This window comes from Triticum dicoccoides, chromosome 7B (genome assembly GCF_002162155.2).
Source record: "Triticum dicoccoides isolate Atlit2015 ecotype Zavitan chromosome 7B, WEW_v2.0, whole genome shotgun sequence".
NCBI classification, from domain to species: Eukaryota; Viridiplantae; Streptophyta; class Magnoliopsida; order Poales; family Poaceae; genus Triticum; species Triticum dicoccoides.
In genome coordinates, this window is record NC_041393.1 from 663,371,793 (window position 1) to 663,394,017 (window position 22,225).

The 22,225-nt window shown below is 46.5% G+C and overlaps 1 long non-coding RNA gene across 1 annotated transcript; it reads left to right on the forward strand.

Annotated features, from left to right (window-relative positions):
• The first annotated feature begins 14,796 nt into the window (after positions 1–14,796).
• LOC119337133 lies at positions 14,797–17,927 on the forward strand. Its single transcript, XR_005163043.1, has 4 exons — positions 14,797–15,287; positions 15,503–15,558; positions 15,978–16,075; positions 16,703–17,927. It is a non-coding gene; the product is annotated as an uncharacterized LOC119337133 (long non-coding RNA).
• The last annotated feature ends 4,298 nt before the right edge of the window (positions 17,928–22,225 follow it).

Consider the following 22,225-nt stretch of genomic DNA (forward strand, 5'->3'; position numbering starts at 1 on the left):
TCGTGCCCCGAGGAGGAGGAGGTGGAGGAGACCGCCTCCTCATTCCCTGAACCATCATCATCCGCAACCTCTTGTTGCTCCTCGCCTCTCATCTCCACCTCGCCCATCACCTCCTAGCAGCAAGTAGTTACCTCGATCAGTATCAAAGCGTCGTTAGCCGCGCTACGTCGGTCAGAGGTTGGAGATGAGCGCATACACTAAGTCAAGTAAAGAAGATTGATCTGACTTCACTGGTTGCATCAACTATTTATACTACATCAATGGTGAGGGAAGGAGGGAGCGAATTGACGCACTACGTATCATGTGCTTCATCACTTGTCAGAAACTAAGTTAAAATCCCGATCCAGGCCAGCTAGATGCAGAATCTTTATGGCCCCCGCATCAACCGCTAGCAATTGACTGGCTGATTAGAAGAAGGGGGCTGCTACGTGCCAGCCGGCGGAATCTATTTACAAGATCCAACGGCTAAGCGGTTGAACGTCTCCCTCTACTTTTCAACAAAGACCTTGTTGCAGAAACATTTGCAAGATAGGTTATGTTGCAGAAATTTTTGTGCAACACAGGTTGTTTTGCGGGATATTTTTGCAACATAGGTTGTGTTGCATAATTTTTATTTGCAACAGAGGATGTGTTGCAGATTTTTTTTCCTGTCTTCACTTTTTTTTCGCAACAACGGTGATGTTGTGAAAGAGCTTTTGCAACATAGATAATGTTGCAATAAATTTTGCAACAGAGGTAGTGCTGCAATTTTTGTGTGAAAGATGAACTGAACGGGATGGGTGACCAAGGAGAGAAAGGGGAGGCAGATGTGAGCTCGCTGGAGGGCAAGAGAAAGGGAAAGGAAGCGGAAGGAGGCCACTGTGGCCTAGGAGAGAGACGGCCGGAGAGAGCTCCGGTGCCAAGGGGCGGCGCGCCGGTGCCGGCTAGAGCGGAATCAAGCGTGTAGCTGCCCTCCCTATATTGGGCTAGAGGAATAGGGGATCACGATAAGGTGGACGAGTGGATGGGGTTCTTTTTGGGGCAGAAAACTGAAGATAAGCACGAAGGAGATAAAAGTGGTGGCAGGCCTCACAGGGACACGCGTCACGCGAGGGGAGGCGGATGAGGGACGAGCATCCGCCGGTTGAAGGGAATCGTTTCCCTTAGAAGAACCCATCCCACCCGGCGTCCAAAGCAAGTGTTCGTATGAAATTTAGAACTCTAGATCGAGTCATGTCCGTCCGTCCTCGAGTCTCTTGAAATACTAGAAGATACCCCGCACGTTGCGGCGGAATTTTGAGCAATGAAATCGCAAACAGAATAACAACTCTATTGTATACATGTGATGGCAAACAATGTTCTAAAAGAGAAGAACCATGTATGCATTATTAAATCAGCATATCAAATGGTGTTTCGATCATTGAGAAAAATAAATCAAGTCACCTAAATTTTCTGTGAATGGCAACAATTAAACTTTCCTGTCCATACATGTGGTTAGCCTTTTCAATTTCATAACATCATCTCGACCATTTAGATGTTCACATAAGTCGTTATAATCTAGACCACATTTAGATACGACAATTACAGATTTGTTGCATTATGTAATAATAAAATAAATATTGTTACATTTGTTGATATTCTGTAAATGCATAAGTAGAAATTAGGAGTCATTAAATGTTGTTCCGAGAGTCAATAGAAAACTCCAAAATTGGATGACAAAAACTTGAACTGAAGCCTTATCAAATGATGAAAAATACTTAGTGCGCCAAGTTTGTTCTCCCCAATAATTCAGTCTCAATGCTGACGGAAATATTAGATGGATGTCATATGAAACAAAATGTTGTCCGTATTATTTGAAAAAGTGGATCACACTTGAAACTAGAACTTGGTTAATTTGGCTCCTGTGTCCCCTTACTTTTGTTTACTGTTGCTCGTTATTATACCTTTTATATATTAGCATTGCAACACATGTGCTATACTCGAGTTGCTATCATAAAACAAGAGTCACTTCATAATTTTATTTGAAAAATTGTTTGATGTAGTTGACAGAATCTGACATGGGGAACTAAATTGGCCAGTCATTGCAGATAGAGCGAATAAATAGTGATAGCTACCTCACAAATATTATAAATACTACAATAGAGAGATACATCCTTACGATTATCAAGAATGCTAAATTTTGCAAATAGCAGGTGTACGAAGCGGAAAACGTCTTGCCTCGTCGAGAGGGGACGCCGTGCATGTTATAGGCAGGGGCGTGAGTCCTAATAACACATACAGTTAAGATCTTATAGGAGGGGTTACAACTTGGAGATCAAGCTAGGAGGAGATAGAATTATAGTTATAGAAGATAAACCTCCTAGCCTATAACCGAAGACTCCTGCTAAGATACGCTGCAAGTCACCCGGGTATGTTGGACACGTACGGCAGACTTGATATTTGATGTTTAACACCCTCCCTTAATCACGACTTCATCTTCAAAACTTCCTGTAGGCAAAAGCTTTGTAAATCCATCTGCAAGTTGATCTTTGGAATGCACAAAGCGAATGTCAAGTTGCTTCTGAGCAACTCTTTCTCTGATAAAATGAAAATCTATCTCTATATGCTTTGTCCTGGCATGGAACACCGGATTTGCAGAGAGATACGTTGCACCAAGGTTGTCACACCACAAACAAGGAGCCTGCTTACTTTGTATGCCAAGTTCCTTCAGCATGGACTGAACCCATATTATCTCTGCTGTGGCATTTGCCAACGTCTTGTACTCAGCCTCTGTGCTTGACCTGGATACGGTAGCCTGTTTACGTGCACACCATGATATCAAATTTGGTCCAAAAAATACTGCAAAGCCACCAGTGGAGCGTCTGTCATCAAGACAACCTGCCCAATCAGAGTCAAAAAATGCACTGACAAGAGTGAATGGTGATTTGCTGAAGTTCAGTCCCAAGCTCAAGGTATGCTTAACATACCGAACTATACATTTTGCAGCCGTCAAATGAACATTGATGGGTGCATGAAGAAACTGGCAGACTTTGTTGACAACAAAGGAAATATCAGGCCTGGTAAGTGTGAGATACTGAAGAGCTCCTACCAAACTTCTGTATTTAGTGTTGTCCTCTTTATTCAAAGGCTCTTCTTCTGTAAGAGATAACTTTTCTGAGCTAGATAGTGGAGTAAGTGAGGGCTTACATCCCTGCAATCCAGCTTTCTTAACCAAGTCAGTTGCATATTTTTCTTGAGAGAGGAGAAGTCCATCCTTCTGTTTCTTCACCTCAATCCCAAGAAAGTAATGCAAGTCACCAAGATCCTTTAGAGCAAAGTCTGCACTCAAATCCTTAAGAAGTCCTGTGATTGCTTCGTCATATGAGCTAGTCACAATAATATCATCAACATATATAAGAACAAATATGTATGTGTTGGACTTGTTGTAGATGAACAATGATGTGTCAGACTTGGAAGGAACAAAACCTAGTGCTTGCATTTTGTGACAGAGGCGAGCATACCACGCCCTAGGAGCTTGCTTCAAACCATATAATGCTTTATCGAGCTTACACACATAAGAAGGAGCATTCTTACTCTCAAACCCAGGAGGTTGTTTCATATACACTTCCTCTTCCAGAACGCCATGGAGGAACAGATTCTGAACATTGAGCTGTCTGAGACTCCATCCTCTAGAGACTGCAATAGTCAGGACAAGATGAATAGTGGCCGCCTTTACCACTGGACTGAAGGTGTCCTCATAGTCTATGCCATATCTCTGTTTAAACCCCTTTGCAACGAGTCTAGCCTGATAACGATCAATGGTTCCATCAGCTTTCCTCTTAATCCTGAAAATCCACTTGCAATCAATCAAGTTTTTACCTTGCTGTGGGGGAACCAAGTGCCATGTTTTGTTTCTTTTCAATGCCATATATTCTTCATGCATAGCTTTCTTCCACTTCTCATCACACAGTGCCGCTTCAAGGGTGTTAGGCTTACCTGGTTCACATGTGGAGCAAACGATACCATACTTGGTCATATGCTTGTAATTAATAGGTTGAATTACCCCTTGTTGCAGACGTGTATGCCGCAGTTGAGACACAGCCAGATCGGCCACAGAGGATCCGCCAGACTGCTCATGTACCACATCAGATCCCAAGAGCGATCCTGATGGATTCTCCGCGGTTGTTTGTTGAAGTGGAGCACCTGGAATGGCCACAGAGGATCCCGATGCAGCATCTGCATGTGCATGTAGCCCATCATTGTGTGATGATGGCGCATCCACCTCGGTCACGGTGCCAGTCGCGCCGATCGAGCCCTCCCTCCGTCGCACGCCGATCGAGCCCCCCTCCGTCGCGCGCCATCGCGCCGCGTGTACGTCACGGGGTGGCTGGCATACCTCGTACCGCCTGATTGGTGCGGGGCATTGTGCGCCTGAGCGTGCGTGCCCCCCGCGGGACCAGCACGTGGGTTTGGAGGAGGCGCGGCGCGCGCGCCTGCACCTACCTCGGCAGCAGGGGCGATCCCGAGGCGCCTGCACCTGACACGGGATCAGGAGGCGATCCCGAGGAGGATTCGATCCACTGCAGCCGGGCGGATCCCGAGGGCGAGTCGTCTCCCCTGGTGAAGCACATGGAATATGGTGCTGTTTTAGCTGTGTTTTCTTTAGTTTTCGCTCGGATTTCTTCTGTTCCATCAACACAAAACTCATGCACATCATTAGATGGGTTAGTCAACAATAAGTCATCTATATTAGGTCCCCCTTGATCAAAACTAGAGAGATGAGGAGGCAAAAGGAGGATTTATTTTCTTAGGAGTGTGCTAGCATTGGGATGGAGGTCGGCGAACGGAAATTTGGTTTCATCAAAGACCACGTCACGTGAAATGTAGACACGGCCAATGGAGACATCTAGGCACTTGACCCCCTTATGCTGGGCACTATACCCTAGGAAAGCACACTGTTTTGAGTGAAACATGAGTTTGTGAGTGTTGTATGGACGAAGGTTGGGCCAACATGCACATCCAAAGACACGGAGAGACTTATAATCTGGCTTATTGTGAAGAAGTCTTTCTACTGGAGTTTCATTGTTAATGACACGACTGGGTAGCATGTTGATAATGTGAACAGCGGTGAGAAAAGCTTTGTCCCAAAATTTAAGAGGCATGGAGGCACCTGCTAAAAGAGCAAGACCAACCTCAACAATGTGCCTGTGCTTGCGTTCAGCGGAACCGTTTTGTTGGTGAGCATACGGGCATGACACGTGGTGTGAGATGCCAAGATTTTGGAAGGAGAAATTTAGCTTTTCGTATTCCCCTCCCCAATCGGATTGGACAACGATAATTTTGCTAGCAAACTTGCGTTCAACAAGCGCTTGAAAGTTTTGGAAAACTTGAAACTGACGTCATCAATGAAACTAACATAATAGGTGTGTCTACCAACAGAGGTAGGGGTTGGACCCCAAACATCAGAAAAAATGAGTTGCAACGGTTTGGTAGAAATACTAGTAGAGATGGGATACGACAATTGATGACTTTTAGCTCGTTGACATGAATCACAAATAGTTTTAGCATGAAGCTCACCAACAAACGGGAGCTTATTTTTCCTAAGCAACTTTTCAACTAAAGTAAAAGAGGCATGTCCTAGACGATCGTGCCATCGTGTGGACGAAAGCTTGATAGCACCACAAGCTTGTTTATTGAATCTTCTAAACTCCGGAATCAACGGATGGAACCCTCAAACGCATCTACCTTGATAGAGATTTTCCTCATTGCCTGATCCTTGATCAAAAATAAAAAAGGATGAAATTCGAGAAAAAAACATGATTATCAATGGCAATTCTATGGACAGAAAGAAGATTTTTGTGTGCACTAGGGACATGCAAGATTTTCTTAATGTGTAGTTTGCGACTAGGGGTACGAAATATTGAGTGACCGATGTGACTTATTCCCATACCTTCTCCGCTGGCAGTATGGATCTGATCTTTGCCACGGTATTTTTCCTTCATGGTTACCTTCTCAAGCTCATTCGTGATGTGGTTTGTAGCCCCGCTGTTGATGTACCAATTTGTGTCAACACCGTAGGAGCCATCAGCGGCGGCATCCACCTTATCATCGTCTTGAGAATCATCATCATCATCATACCGGTACCAGCAATTTTGCTGTGTGGCCGGGCTTCCTGCAGATCTGGCACCTTGGAGTCTCAGGGCGCGTTCTGTTGCTGCCACCGCGCCCGCGACCGTGGCCTCGGTCGCCCGAGCGCTGAGGAGAGTGGCCGCGGTCGTTCCCGCCGCCGCCACCAGATCGCCCTTTGTAGCTAGGAGAGCCATGCGAGCGGGATCCACCACCCCGGCCGCGAGACGCCATGTTTGCAGAAGACTTGAAGCCGTCGGAGCCGTGGTACTGGGCCATGCACTGGTCGAAGTTGGACAGCATGGCGAAGAGCTCATCGAGGGTCACAGGGGTGACACGGGCATTGAGAGCCGACACCAGAGGTTGGTAGTCCGCCTCCAATCCATGAATTATGTACGAGACAAGCTCATCATCCTGGATAGCCTTGCCCGCTGCGGCCAGTTCGTCGACATAGCCACGCATGGCAACGAAGTAGGAGGCAACTGAGAGGTTACCCTTCTGTGCGTTGATGAGGGAGGTGCGGATGTTGTTGATACGACTCGCCGATTGTGACGAGAATATGGCAGCAAGCGTCGTCCAGAGCGCTCTTGCGTGGTGACCGTGGTCACCGTGACCAGGACCTCTTTTGTGAGGTTGTTCAGCAGGTAGCCAAGGACCTGCTAATCCTTCTGTACCCATATAGGGTGGATAGGGTTGGGCGATGAAGTCTCCTTGCCATCCTTGGTGGTGACGAGGAGCTTGGCCGACTCCAGGATGGTGTCGTCGACGTAGCCGAAGACACCGGCACCATGGAGTTGAGGTGTGATCTGCGTGCGCCACAACATGTAGTTCGTGTGAGACAGCTTCTTTGTAACCTGACTATTAAGACTAGGCAAGAAGGAGCCGGAGGAAGACATGGCTAGGCTAGATGGGTTCGACAGAAACTCTAGATGGGAAAAGGAAAAGCTCTAACTACCATGTATGAAGCGGAAAACGTCTTGCCTCGTCGAGAGGGGACGCCATGCATGTTATAGGCAGGGGTGCGAGTCCTGATAACGCATACAGTTAAGATCTTACAGTTAAGATCTTACAGGAGGGATTACAACTTGGAGATCAAGCTAGGAAGAGATAGAATTATAGTTACAGAAGATAAACCTCCTAGCCTATAACCGAAGACTCCTGGCTAAGATACGATGCAAGTCACCCGAGTATGTTGAACACATATGGCAGACTTGATATTTGATGTTTAACAGCAGGCACTTTGCAACACATCATTAGGCCATCTAGCAAGCTTGAACCAATATTTTCAAATAAGTATGTAGAGCATAAGGTCATCAAATTACTAAATTTAGTAGAATATAAACTGGGAGAACATGCATGTCAGGCTGATGCCCCTGTCCAAGCAGCACCTGTGTGTCATGAGCAGGGAACAAAATTAAATTTAAAGATTAGAAATTCATTTGAGGACATGAACAATAATTAGCTTTGAAATGAAACCAGTTGACCACACATGAAAATGTATTTTCTTGAAACCTCGAGCATTGAGACATTAGGTTTCTACATTACAAAAAAGGGTTTCCCCCCGTTTTATATTATAAAGCAATGAACTAAAATCCAACAAGTCAGTACGTAGTGCAATCAAGTCATAAAGTCATGCTGGGGGCACAACGAGACAAGCCCCAAATAAAGCTAGAAAAGGCTAATCCGGCTCGGGAGGAGGAGGCGGCGGAGGCGGTGGCAGAGCAAAAGCCGAGGCCGAGGAACGGAGACCGGAAATGAAGTTGTTGATGACGTCTCGGTCCCGCTGCTTGCTAAGCAGTCTCCAAAGCTGTAAGAAGCCACACATCTTGTAGATTGCATCAGTCACACGACATGGAATCACACGTTCGATGAAAAGTTTATTACGGCAACACCATAGCGTCCAGGCTAGGATGCCCAGCGCCACCTAGATGGGTGGACACCGAGGACCGAGTAAACTAAGGACCTCCACAAAGAGGTCCGGGAGGTTGTCGTGGCACCAGTTGCCACCAACCACCTCCTTGAAACAACTCCACAGGAATTGAGCCACCGGACACCGAAAAAAGATATGGTTGCAGTCTTCTGGGACCAAACAGATGGGGCACAGACCGTTTCCAGGTCCGTTATGCTTCTGGATCGCCGTACCCGAAGGTAAGCGACCATGTACCCATTGCCAAAGAAAAATAGGATTTTCAATGGGAGTTATATTTCCCAAAGAACCGCCAGCTTAACTGGTCCCGGCGAGGGGACAATCGCCTGGTAAAGGGACCTAGTTGAGAATCGGCCACTAGGTTCAAGGTGCCACAAGGGCACATCAGGCTTAAGAGAAGGGGTTTGCAGAGCGATACACGAGAGCAATTCGTCCCATTGCTCGTGTTCCGTCGCCCCAAAGGTACGGCGGAATGTAATGGCGCCCAAGTCGGTCAGAGCAACGGCCCCAGATAACTGTAGGTGGGCACAAATCGAGAATAAGGCGTGAAAACACTCCGCGAAGGGCCGATTCCCAGCCCACATATCCAGCCAAAACAGGGTGCCTTATCCGGACCCTACTTTGATGGAGGTCCCAATACGCAAGATCGGCATCAACCAGACCACCGTTTCCAGAATTGGGAGCCTCCAGAGCGAGAAGCGAAGGCCAATGGTTGCCCGTGCAGGTATTTTGCGTGAATAATCTACAACCACAAGCCTCCCTCACCGGTCTGGATATGCCAGAGCCATTTGGAGAGGAGGGCTATGTTCACCCGCTTCGATGAGATGACCCCAAGGCCCCCTTGGTCCTTGGGCTTACAGATCTCAGACCACTTCACCATGTGGTACTTTTGTTTATTATTCTCTCCAGCCCAGAAGAATCTGGAGAGGAGCTTGGTGACCTCCTTATGGAGGGATTCGTGAAGACTATAGAATCCCATGAGGTACATCAAGAGGCTAATGAGGGAGGAATTCATCAAAATCACGCGCGCGGCCTTGGACAACCATCTCCCCTGCCAAGGTTCCATCCTTGGTTGGAGTTTGGCGACTATTGGGCGTAAGTCTTTCTCCAGGAGACGCGTGTCACTAATGGGCATGCCTAAATAAGTGGTCGGGAAAGACCCCAGATGACAATTTAGGCAGTTGGCGATTCTCTAGGCTTCGGCTTGGGAATATCCTAGGACCATCAGCTCACTTTTGGCGAAGTTAATCGTAAGGCCCGACATCTCCTGAAAGCATAGGAGGAGGAATTTGAGATTCTGAATATCCTCGTCCGACCCTTCGACCATCATAATGGTGTCGTCGGCATACTGGAGGTGAGTCAGATCTCCATTGGCCACAAGATGGGGGCAAATCCCCCTAATGTGACCAGCCTGCTTGGCCAAATCTAGGATCGAGGCCAAGGCGTCGACCACAAGGTTGAAGAGAAATGGAGAAATCGGATCACCTTGTCGAACTTCCTGTCCAGTCAGGAAGTAGGGTCCAATCTCCCCATTCACATTCACCGCCGTGCGACCACTCATCACCAGTTGCATCACCCGAGCTACCCAGTGGTGATCAAACCCACGCTTGAGTAGCACTTCCTGAAGGAAGGACCAGTGGACTGTGTCGTACGCTTTATGAAATTTGATCTTGAAGAACACCGCACGAAGGTGCTTGCTCTTGACTTCATGGACGATCTCGTGGAGTACAAGGATCCCATCTAGAATGTACCTGCCTTTCATAAAGGCCGACTAGTTTGGATGGTGAACCCGAGGGGCGATTAGGGCCGCCCTAGTGGCGTACCCTTTAGTCAGAATCTGAAAGATGACATTAAGGACTGTGATAGGGTGGAACTGCCTGATATCAGCGGCTCCCGGCACTTTGGGTATCAAGGAGATGATCCCGTAGTTAAGCCGGGATACATCCAAAGTCCCCCTAGCGAACTCGCGAAAAAGGTCTAGGATAATCTCCTTGACCAGCGGCCAAAATGCCTGGAAGAACCGAACCGGGAGGCCATCCGAGCCCGGCGCCGAGGCCGGGTTCATGGCCCTGACAAAGGCTTCAACCTCCATGGCGTCAAAGGGGGCTAGAAGGGCAGCATTCTCCTCCAAGGAGACGCGCTGGCCAACCGACCATATGTGGTCCGCAAGAGCGACTCCGCCCCTAACTCGCCCCGCAAATAACGACTTGTAGAAGTCGTCCACCAGAGAGTGGATTGCTGGGGGGGTCCTAGAGGAGCTATCCTCCCTCCCAAAGGAGTGGATGGAACAGCGTCTTCAACGACCATTAGCGATGGCATGGAAGTAGGCCATGTTGGCATCACCAAAAAGCACCCAATTGAAAGATCCTCGCTGGCGCCAGAACTCCTCTTCCTTGGAATAGATCTCCATAAGGGAGTCTTCCAAGTTATATCTATGGGCCCATTTGTCCACAGAAATCCCGGAGATATCTGCACGGAGGTCAAGGGCATGAATCTCCTCGAGGAGGGAGGCCTTTTGGATCCGTAGATCCCTACCAACATTTGCGCCCCAGCCTTTCATGAACTATCTGGACCACTTGGACAGATGATGCCAGTCATCCAAGGTTGACATCCGCCTATGTGGCTCGTCTACGGCCGAAGCCCAATGAGCCTGTACGGCCGCTATGAAGCCCGGTTGACGGAGCCAGAATGCCTCGAACCGAAATCGAGGGGGGGGGTCTCTCGACCCTAGAGGACAACAGAAGAGGGACATGGTCGGACGCAATGCGGGTGATAGCCTGGAGAGAGGCCAAGGGGAACCGAAGTTCCCAATCGGGGGAAACAAACACCCGATCAAGCACACTAAGGGTAGGGGACACTTGTCTATTAGTCCAAGTGAATCGCGATCCCACCCTGTCCAACTCAAAAAGGCCTAAGTCCGCCACCCAGTCGTTGAAACAACAAACCTCAGCAAGGTCGACCCTAGCGTTACTCTTTTCCGCAGTAGAACAGAGGAGATTGAAATCTCCCCCTACAGCAACAGGGAGGGCTGCGGAGGAGATCTTGGCGTGGAGCTCGGCCAGGAAGGCGGCCGAGCGACTATGGTCAGCCGGACCGTATACCACAATGATCTCCCACTTGAAGTTCATCTCCCGCTCCCAAACCTCCATGCTGATGAAGTGTGATCCATGATCCATGGATCCTACCTCAAAGGTGGCACCTTCACACCTAGAAGGATGCATTAGGTTTCTAAATTGTCTCAATATATGATACAATCAACCAATATTAGAACTACCAAGCCTCGATCCTCACCATAGATGGGCTCCTCCTTGTGGAGGTAGTCAATTCGTGTAACAGCTACCACGCCAAAGAGGAACAAGAATCCTACAGACAATTGTTCGGTTGTGAGATGGGTTCCTTACCGTTTAGTTACCTAGGATTTCTCATTCACCATAGTAAATTGGGACATTTACATCTATGCCCCTAACTCGAACTCACTACTCAGATTTGCCCCTAATTTTGAAGCATGCTCAAATTTGCCCCTTCGCCGTTAAGTCACTACTTAGAAATGCCCTTTCGTACAGTACTGTAGCACTTTTCGTCCAATACTGTAGCACTTTCATCTGCTACATTACACATGGGCCTCTGACGGTCAAAGGCCTTTGACTGGACAGAAGGGCATTTCTGAGTAGTGACTTAACGACAAAGGGGAAAATTTGAGCATGCTTTGAAATTAGGGGCAAATCTGAGTAGGTGGTTCGAGTTAGGGGCAGAAATGCAAATGGCCCTAGTAAATTATCGAATAAGGAGTGAAAGTGTATTGAAGATAGGTTTGGAAAAAGGCTAAGTTGCTGGAAGGGCAAGCTTATGTCTTATGGGAGTCGGCTTGTGCTGATAAACTCAGTTTTGACTAGCTTGCCGATGTTCCTTCTATCGTTCTTTGAAGTACCGGTAGGGGTATGGAAAAGATTAGATTTTTACCGATCTCGATTCTTCTGGCAAGGTGATGAGGGCAAGACGAAATATAGATTAGCTCGATGGATATAATTTGTAGATCCAAAGACCAAGGTGGGTTAGGGATAGAAAACCTAGAAGTCAATAACATATGCCTTCTTAGCAAATAGCTTTACAGGTTGTCTGTCGAGACGGAAGGTACGTGGTACAAATTTTGTGTAACAAGTACCTACAAACAAAAACGTTGGCCCAAGTTACCGCTAGACCCACTGATTCACTGGCAGCACGAGCTATCTTCAACTGATTTGGATGTCGAGCTACTAATAGGCTAGGTGTTTAGTCATCGTGACCTATTCTTTTTTCGCCGGCTATGGCATCTTTTATTTATTTTGTTGAGCTCCTTTTGTGAGCGGATTTTAGACCTCGTATTTTGGTGGACATCTTTTGCTTAATAAAATGGCTGCATGCGTGATTCTGATGCAAAGACCGAGAGTTATCCTCCATTTTTTTTTAAAAGGACGACAATATTGCTATCAAGTAGCCCTTCATGGACGGAGGCGCTGATGGTGGACTCGTGCTTTACTTGTTCAGTGACCGGTTGGTTCTTCTGTGGCGCAGGTAGGCAGATCAGTAGGGACTGGTGCCATCGGCTTGTCACTCCTTTTCCTCCGGCACAAACGACTGAGTTGTTAGAGTATCTCCACGAGACCCCTTAAAACGAGGCGGCCTGTAAAAATCCGGCGACTATAAGGGTTTGGCCTATTTTTTTGCAAGACCAAAGCCTGTTAGTCGTCCGGCCGGTAAATGTTTTTACGGTGGCCAGCAAATTGCCCCCCTCCCATTCAGTATATCTAAGAGTTTGTGGCTGGAATACAGGTTGGAACCCTATCCTCCTCTCGATTTCTCATCGCCACCGACTTCAATCCCACTCGATGTGGCGCAGAATGTGCTCGGCGTGCCGTGGCGCCGGCGGTGGCGACGACCCCGAGCGGAGGCGGTGCGTCATCGCCGATGGTGCTCGGAAAGGGCTGCCTGTAGGTATACAAACCACGGGCTCTCGCCGCCGCCGAATCTCCTCTGCAGCGAGAGAGGAGTACGACCGTAGGCCGGCGCTCCTGTCGTGGGCTGTCCTCCGGCTCCTCCGCCGTGGGCAGCTCGTGAGCCAGTGCCTCGAGCTCCCGTACGCCGCTCACCCTGGTGAAAAAGAAGCTAGTGGAGCTCCCGCCGCTCCGCGCGGTGAAGATGGAGCTCGAGACGGAGTCGGAGCGACGGGGCGGTGGCATCGTCGGGCTGGACGATTTGCTCCCCTCGGCAAAGGCGAATGCCATGGAGGCCGCCATCCTCGCACGCAATACGCGGGAGGAGGAGGAGGTGGCGCAGTGCCGCCGCCGCCGGGAGGAGGAGGTTAACAACGTCCTGCTCGAGCAGGGCCTTGCCAGGGTGCGCGAGTTCAAGGAGAAGGAGAAGGCGTGGCGCCGCGAAGCCGAGGCATAGGACACCAAGTACGTCGACCTCACCTCTGACATCGACGACGAGTGATCGCCGCCGTCGTTGCAGCGTCACCGCTGCACCTGCAGGGCTCAACGGTGAGCCCCATTTTGGCCAGTTTAGGGATAGGGTAGGCCGACGCGCTTTCCGCCGCCGATGGACTATATGTATGTATGAATGATCATCTATATTATATGTATGTATGAATGATCATCTCTAGTGTTTCTCGTTCATTTCTTGCGCGAAATATTTTTTAAATTTTTTACAGTTTCATATATGGTTTCTGGTTGACCGCAGACAAATTCGCCCTTTATATCACCTCCGACGCGAACCGTAACACCCCCCCTCTATATTATATGTATGTATGAATGATCATCTCTAGTGTTTCTCGTTCATGTCTTGCGCGAAACATTTTTTTAAAATTTTACAGTTTCATATGTGGTTTCGGTCGACCGCAGACAAATTCGCCCTTTATATCACCTCCGACGGAACCGTAACCCCCTCCCCCCTCTCTATATCTTTACCTAATCTTTACCTAATAATAAAGCAAATTGGGTTTCTTTCGTCCGTCATGACATTTTTTCAGAAAAGTCCCTCTATTTCAGAGAATTCAACCCGCAGTTCTATTTTAAGTTAAAACGAAGCGTTATTTTCGTATTTTATATAAAAGTCCATGTCTTTTCTTGAAATCAACCCGCCGTCCGGATTTAAGTCATTCCCGAACCATTATTTTACATTTTTAGAAACCCCCCTGATGTTTTAGGTAATTCATCCACGAATCATATTTAAGTTAAACATATGCTTTTTAAAATCATCCATATCTTTTAAACCGTAACTACGATTTGAACATGTTATACTACCTCTCTCTCAGTTTACAAGGCGTGCGCGTACCCCTAGGTCGTCAATTTGACCAACCTAATATAAGTAATATATTACAAAAAATATACCAATATGAACTTCAGATGTTATATTTTCAAAAGATATAATTTTTGTGTTATATAGTTTATATTAGGGTGATTAAATTGGCAACCTAGGTCACTACACCACGACACTACATTCCCTACTGACGTGTGTTGGCAAAAGTCACTTTCGCCGACCGACTGCAGGTCGAGAAAACTTCTATCGAACTGTTGGTCGGTAATACTCACGTGTACCACCCAATAGTCGGTCGGGAATGCTGAAGTGTGTAGCATCAAACCGTTGGTCGGTAAAAAGTGCACTACTATCGAACTGTTGGTCGGCAAATAATGCCGACCGATCGTGGGTCACCAGTTGGGCCTCCCAAAATATCCGCGCGCGTGCCTGGGAAACTTAGGGCGCGAAGCCCATCCAAAATTTACTGCCCCTCATCCCGCAGCCCAGAGCCCACCCTAATCTTCCCCTATCTCTCTGCCCTCTCTCCCTTATCTCTTTCTCTGCCGATCTGAGCGGAGGCGGCGGTGGCTCCCATCCTCTTCCTCCACTCCTCTCCCTCAGATTGAGCTCCGCCCCGAAGGAAAGGGTACGCGGCCATTGATCTGTGCGCGTCTAGCCATGGAGGGCTCGCCCCTCTCGCGCGCCTCGTCCGCACGGAGCGCTAGCAGCCCACACGGCGTAGATCCACTATCCCTGCGTCCGCCCCACACCGACCGCCGGTGACTGCCGCACTATTCCATTCCTCCCCAAGCCCGCCGCACGCGACGGCCCATGCTGCCATGCCGTTTTTCTGCAGCCAGACCGCCGCCCCTACGCTCGCGCTCCGGGCAGATGCTCGTTCTTCTTGGTGGTGACTACGCGTTCCTCCCGGTGGTGGCGCTCTACCCGTTGTGTTGCCTTTCTCCAAGCAGTTGTGCCCTTCGACCCCTACCTGTAATCAGTGAGTCCTTCCTGTTTTCTTCGAATTTTGATGTGCAACTGTAGTTTCTCCATTTATCTTGAATTCTCTCAGATCCCTGTCGGTCAGTTACTCAGTTTGTAGTAGAACTACACATCTTTCCTAGACCTCCATTAAATTATTTTTTCTTACTAGGTCATAGTTGTTTGATTATTGGCAAACAATCATTCTTTACCTATCCTTTTTTGCATCCGCAGATTGATCCGGCAACAGAGAGTTGAAGCTGCAAACAAGCGTGATGAGGAAAAAGCCGGTACACCACTACTCTTTGTAATATTTGGGAGGGGACGACTAATCTAATATTGCCAAGATATACGTTTGTTGTCCTTGACCTGATTTTTATGGCACTCAATTTATTTCATCTTGGAGTTGGTTTGTATTGTTTCCGCAAAACAATTGTCTGAACATGTAAATAATAGTTGGTCACAAGTCATATGGGTACAGTGCATCATAACAACTCTGCCCCTACACAATATACATCCCATTACTTATTTTTTTGGTATGGTAAGTTGAGAAACAACTTTTTTTGTTGTTTTCTGATGTGAACTACATTATATGGACCTTTCACTCGATTATGTGCTATTTTTTTTTACTATAATTGACATGTTGATATGTCATTCTAGAATTTTGTTGCTTCTGTTGGAACCTAATTTTCAATTTTATACCTTGCAGAATTTATGACTGACAGATTACATGCTGGTTTCTTACTGCTTAGGTTTCGACATTTGACAATTGAACAAATCATATACTGCAGATTATTATAATAGAAGGTAAACTTACCAAGCGAACAGAGCGAACAATACTTGTGTTAGTGTTTTCCAGTCTGTTGCATGCGCATTGTGGTCACTACTGTCAATCCATGGAAATTTAAATGTATAGTGATGGATTAAACAAATGGAACCTATATCCTGACTTGCCACTACTATACTGTAGCTTCTGAAACACTTGTATGCATAGATAGTTTCTCTTTTATCATAACTGAAACATTATAAAGATAAATCTCACTCAGTTTTTAAGTGGGGAAGGGAAAGCTTCAAGATATTGCATTTAAAACACTGATATCTATTTGAAAATTAATTCATGTGCATAACTCCTGGATCCTATCATTATCATGTCTCTATTTCTCTTGTTCAAGAGAAGCGTGAAACAAAGCACTCATATTCACAGCAGCACGTACAGTTATTCTATGCTATCAGAAATAAGGTCGTTAATATTCAGATATATGCATGTAAACTTGGCCGGTTAATCATCAAACACACACACACACACACACACACACACACAAACACCATGCTGGAAGGTGGTATTCATGGTTGATAGATGTCCCTATAAGATTGTACATTGTCTGATCCATTGCGAGGTATATAAATGATTCGATTTTGACTTTATTTTTTCAGCTTAGTTCACCTAGTGTTGGATAAAAGTTGGACAGATGCACATAGGTAAGTCTTATCCATATAATGCTTTTACAATCTGCCAGTGGAACTTTAAATGATACGATTTACCAATTTCAATGATGTATAATAGCAGATTAAGTAAAAGCAGTGTTAGATATGAAATGAACTTAATTCAACCATTCTCTAGAAGAAAGTACCTATTTGTCATAATGGCGATGTTATCTTGTAGAACAACAATAGGGATTTGTTAACATTCGACCTTTATGCTGTACTTTTTCCATTTTGATTTGCCCACTGTTAATATCCTCTTCTTCAACTGACACATTCTTGCAAGCTATCACAATTGATGAAATATAATTACGAGCACTTAGCTTTTTTGAATTTTATATGCATACCAGAAGATTTACTCGTTACAAACATTAAACAGACGGACCTCTTTTTCAACAAGTTGTTTCAAATCCCACTGAGACAAAATAAAAGTGTGCTACTGCTAATTACTATACGAGAACAGAATGTATGGTTCTATATTGGAATTTTTAGCTGTTGTGGTGTTCCTAATAACTTAAAACTGCTGTGAAGATGAACTGAACCATAGTACTCTCGAATTAGAGAGCAAGAAATTTCGAGTTAGTCTACTGTAGGGTAATAAAGTTCTTATATATGCTGCAAATCAGTTTCCTTGTGGTGTAATCACTGATGTCATGTTTCCATAAGTGGGCTGCTGTAATGACCTTAATAGTGCAAAGCTATGTTTTATATAAATTTGCCTATTCTTTCCAGAGTGCAGGGAAATGTATGAGGTGAATCAATTTTCCTATTCTGTTGTTGCTGCTATATTCAGGTGTATGTGGGTTTAAGATTGGCCACTAATTGTTGAACCAGGAGCTTTCCCTCGTTAGGAATATAAGCTGAAACTTTCCCATTGCCTTGATTCTTTGTAGGAAAGACATACAAGATGACCAGGAACCATGAAGCTTGCAGTTTGCGTTAACTGTGTAATGGAGCGGACTATGAATCACTGGACATGTGTCTATTAGCTATCATATATGGTGTCTCGGTCAAGTGGATATTCTGTGTAATGGAAGACGCATGATTTGTAGGACATATATCTATTGGCTATCATTTTGTAAACCTATCCGGTCTCTCGGTCACTGAACCATAAATGTTTCCTCTTAATTGGCTACCTCATCCGTTTCTGAGAAGTAATTAATATGCTATTTTTGTTTGGTTTTGGTTTAATATTTTTGGAGTACATGCATGTTACTTTAATTTGATTGATATTATACTGTAATGAGATATATTACTAGACGGACACTGTTTTGGTGAGGCAAATGCCAAATAATTGGTGGGTATTAAATGTTGATTGCCTAAACAAAATGCTGTCAAGCTGTTGGTCGGTAAAACAAACCCCCATTTGACCGTTGGTTGGGAAAGGTTCACGGCACCCCCAATGGATTGTTGGTCGGGAAACAATATGCTGTCCCATAGTCAGTTGGGAAAGGCCCATGGCAGTCCAAACAGATTGTTGGTCGCGAAAGGCCCATGGTAGGCCCAACAGAATGTTGGTCGGGAAAGGTACACCATAGCCGACAAGTAGTCGGTCGGGAAAGACATGTCGGTCGGGAAAGGGTTTTCCCGTCTGGACTTTCCCCAACAGACAATGTCGGTCGGCAATAGTCTTTCCCGACCGACTGTCTGTTGGCAAAACTTGTATTCCCGACCGACCTGGCTGTTGGGGATCTAGTGCTGTGGTGTAGTGGGTATATGCGTAGGACTTGTAAACTGAGACGGAGGGAGTATATGAAATTTGATTAAAAAAATATGTAGAATATGAATATGAGATTATTTTTACCTGTTAAGTATTTTTAAATATTATTTTGGAATATATTTGAGTCAAACCAAATGATTTTCTAAATTATCTGTATCTTTTAAACCGTAACTTCAATTTTAACATATTATATATGAAAATTTATTAGAAAAATGTGTGGAATCTAAATATGATGTTAATTTTACCTGTTAAATATTTTTAAAATATTATTATGGAAGCAAAGTTATAATTTATAGCGCAAGATCCATTTTTTTCATACCGGCGGCAATCCGGATTGCAAATAAATACCCCATTATAACCATATACGGAAAAGAAAACATCGATAACTACACGTGCATACCTCTGAAAAATGTCGGAAAAGGGAAAACAACAGATTTCTCATCGCGAGAATGAGAGAAAGCGAGCGAGAGAGAGAGAGGGGGAGAGAGAGACGGAGAGGGAGGAGAGAAGGAGAGAGAGACGCCTTAGGATTAACCATATTCAACACACGTTTTTTGTTGTTTTGTGTGAACACCGAGGCCATCGCCGGCGAGGATGAGAAGGAGGATAAACGGCAACACAAATATGATGTCTCACAAAAATAAAGGAGATGGACCTATTGTGGTGTTGAGTGATGGTTGTTGAGTTAAGAGTGTGTATTATGTTTTCTCTCCTGTTGCAACGCACGGGCTCTTTTGCTAGTATCTTTACCTAATAATAAAGCAAATTGGGTTTCTTTCGTTCGTCATGGCATTTTTTCAGAAAAGTCCCTCTATTTCAGAGAATTCAACCCGCAGTACTGTTTTAAGTAAAAACGAAGCATTATTTTCGTATTTTACACAAAAGTCCCTGTCTTTTCTTGAAATCAACCTGTCGTCCGGATTTAAGTCACACCCGAACCGTTATTTTACATTTTTCGAAACCCCTCTGATGTTTGAGGTAATTCATCCGCGGGTCATATTTAAGTCAAACAAATGCTTTCTAAAATCATCCATATCTTTTAAACCGTAACTCTAATTTGAACATGTTATATATGAAATTTGATTAGAAAAATATGTAGAATATGAATATGAGATTATTATTACCTGTTAAGTATTTTTAAATATTGTTTTAGAATATATTTGAGTCAATTCAAATGATTTTCTAAATTATCTGTATCTTTTAAACCGTAACTTCAATTTTAACATATTATATATGAAATTTTATTTAAAAAATGTGTGGAATCTAAATATGATGTTAATTTTACCTGTTAATTTTTTTTAAAATATTGTTATGGAAGCAAACTTATAATTTATAGCGCAAGATCTGTTTTTTCATACCGGCGGCGATCCAGATTGCAAATAAATACCCCACTATAACCATATACGGAAAAAAAAAACATCGATAACTACACGTGCATACCTCTGAAAAATGTCGTAAGGGAAAACAACAGATTTCTCATCGCGACAGTGAGAGAAAGCGAGCGAGAGAGAGGGGGAGAGAGAGAGGGAGGACAGAGGGAGAGAGAGACGCCTTAGGATTAACCATATTCAATACCCGGTTTTTGTTGTTTTGTGTGAACACTGAGGACCATCGCCGGTGAGGGTGAGAAGGAGGATAGGCAACATAAATATGATGTCTCGCAAAAATAAACGAGATGGACCTATTGTGGTCTTGAGTGATGGTTGTTGAGTGAAGAGTGTGTATTATGTTTTCTCTTCCATTGCAACGCACGGGCTTTTTTGATAGTATAATAATAAAGAAAACTGGGTCTCTGTCGTCCGTCGTCGTTGGCGATTTTGCATAAAAGCCTCTTGGTTTACAAGAAATTAACCCGCAGTCCTATTTTAATGTGTTCTAGGAGAAAACGGTTGGATTTTGCAAAAAGCCCCTGCGTCCATTGCCGTTCTCCGCCGCCGCTTATCCATTGTCATACTCCACCGCCGGGCACGCCGCTTGCCGCTGACGCCCGCGCGCCGTCCTCCACCGCCTGGCACGCGCCTCCTCTTGCCGCCGGCATCCACGCCGCTCGAGGCTAGTAATGGGGCGCGGCGTCGTGGCGGGCGTTCGAGGGCGCGGCGGACAGGGAGTCGCCGAAGGCCCGAAGGTGGCCTTGGCCGGCACGGGGGTGAGCTCGCTGCGGCAGGCTAGTCTAGCCCGCAACTCCTCACTCTGCTTGGCGAGGCACCTTCGTGCGCCGAGGCGTCGCGACGGAGGAAGCTAAGGCGGCCGGCGTGCTTGTTGGGGCGAGGCGTCGCGGTGCGTCGGCTGCATGCGAGGGAGCGCGCTGCGGCGGGGCGGCTTCAGGCGTAGTGGCTGAGGCAGGACTGGGGTCTCACCAGAAAGCCGACTCGGTGCTGGTGCGCACATACAGGAGCAGGGATAGGACACGGAGTGCGACAGCGCTGCTGGTCTTCGGTGGTACGGCGCCGCGACCTGGAGGCGGGGACGAGGCTGGGAACGCAGGGCCTCGCCGGATCTGGCGGAGAAGGCGATGAACGGAGCAGGGCGGCGGCGGGAGCTGCAAGGCCAAGGTAGGGAAAATTCAGAGAAGAGGCAGAGAGGGAGTAAAAGAGATAGAAGAAGAAGAGGGACGACAGAGGGAGGCGGACCCGGTGGAGCTCGTGCTCCGACGAGCTGCTGCTCGGCGTGGAGGAGGCCGAGACGGGCGCTGGGCTGCAGGAGCCGGCCGAGGACATGGCCGGAGGCGGGCGGAGCTCCTGTTGGCGGCGCCATGGCCAAGCTCGGGTGACGGCGGCTGGGACGCGGGGCTCCGGCAGGCGAGGCGGCGAGCTGCGGTGGCCGGGGAGGATAGGATGGAACTGGCGTGGAGAGGTCTTGGGCGGCTGGATCGAAGCGAGGCCTGCAGGCGGCGGCAGTTGGCGTCGATGGCCATGGCGGCTCCCTGTTGCAGCGGGACAGAGTGAGTGAGAGCCGCGTGAGAGTGAGAGCAACGCTTGGCAGCCTCTTCTCCCTTGTCCACACTATTGCCATCACCATTCTCTGCTCCGTGTATTGCTTTGCTGCTTGTTGCTTGCTCCATGAGTAGTACATCATTTTGAAGATGCAAGTGTCTGAATTTCAAAAGGTTTTTGTTTGCTCCATGTATTGCTTGCTGCAGATTTTGCTTCCTGCTTGCTGTCCGAGAATGCCATGAACGCTTGGATTCCCAGGGGCAGTGCTATCTTCATATGTGGAAACTATTTTCTTTTCTCTATTTTACAAATATTATAAGGACAAAAGGAGTTTATTCGAGAGCGTAGCGTTACCGATGATGCATGTTAAACCACTGAAATGCGTATATCCCGTTGCGACGCATGGGCATATGTGCTAGTTATATATATGTATGAATGATCATCTCTAGTGTTTCTTGTTCATTTCTTACACGAAACTGAAATAAATATGAACTCTCACCCTCTCGTTCTCTTTCTATACCTCAGCATCAATTTCTTCCGATTCTCATCTTCGCTCAGATGTTGTTCTTTGGAACATGACAGCCGTTGGAGTTGTAGAGGAGGTCGAGGTTGGGCGCATCAAGGCTGTAGGGTGTAGCGCCGAAGCGGCACGCTCTCAACACGTCTGCTCCTCGTGTCAGCGCGCGGATCTGAGCCCTGTCCAACGTCGCACAAGCAAGGCCAAAAAGAAAGCCAACTCCAAAGTCCAATCTCACCAGCAGTTGATCCGATTTCGATGGAATCGACCAGAGCAAGAACCCAAACAGTGCTATAGACATGACA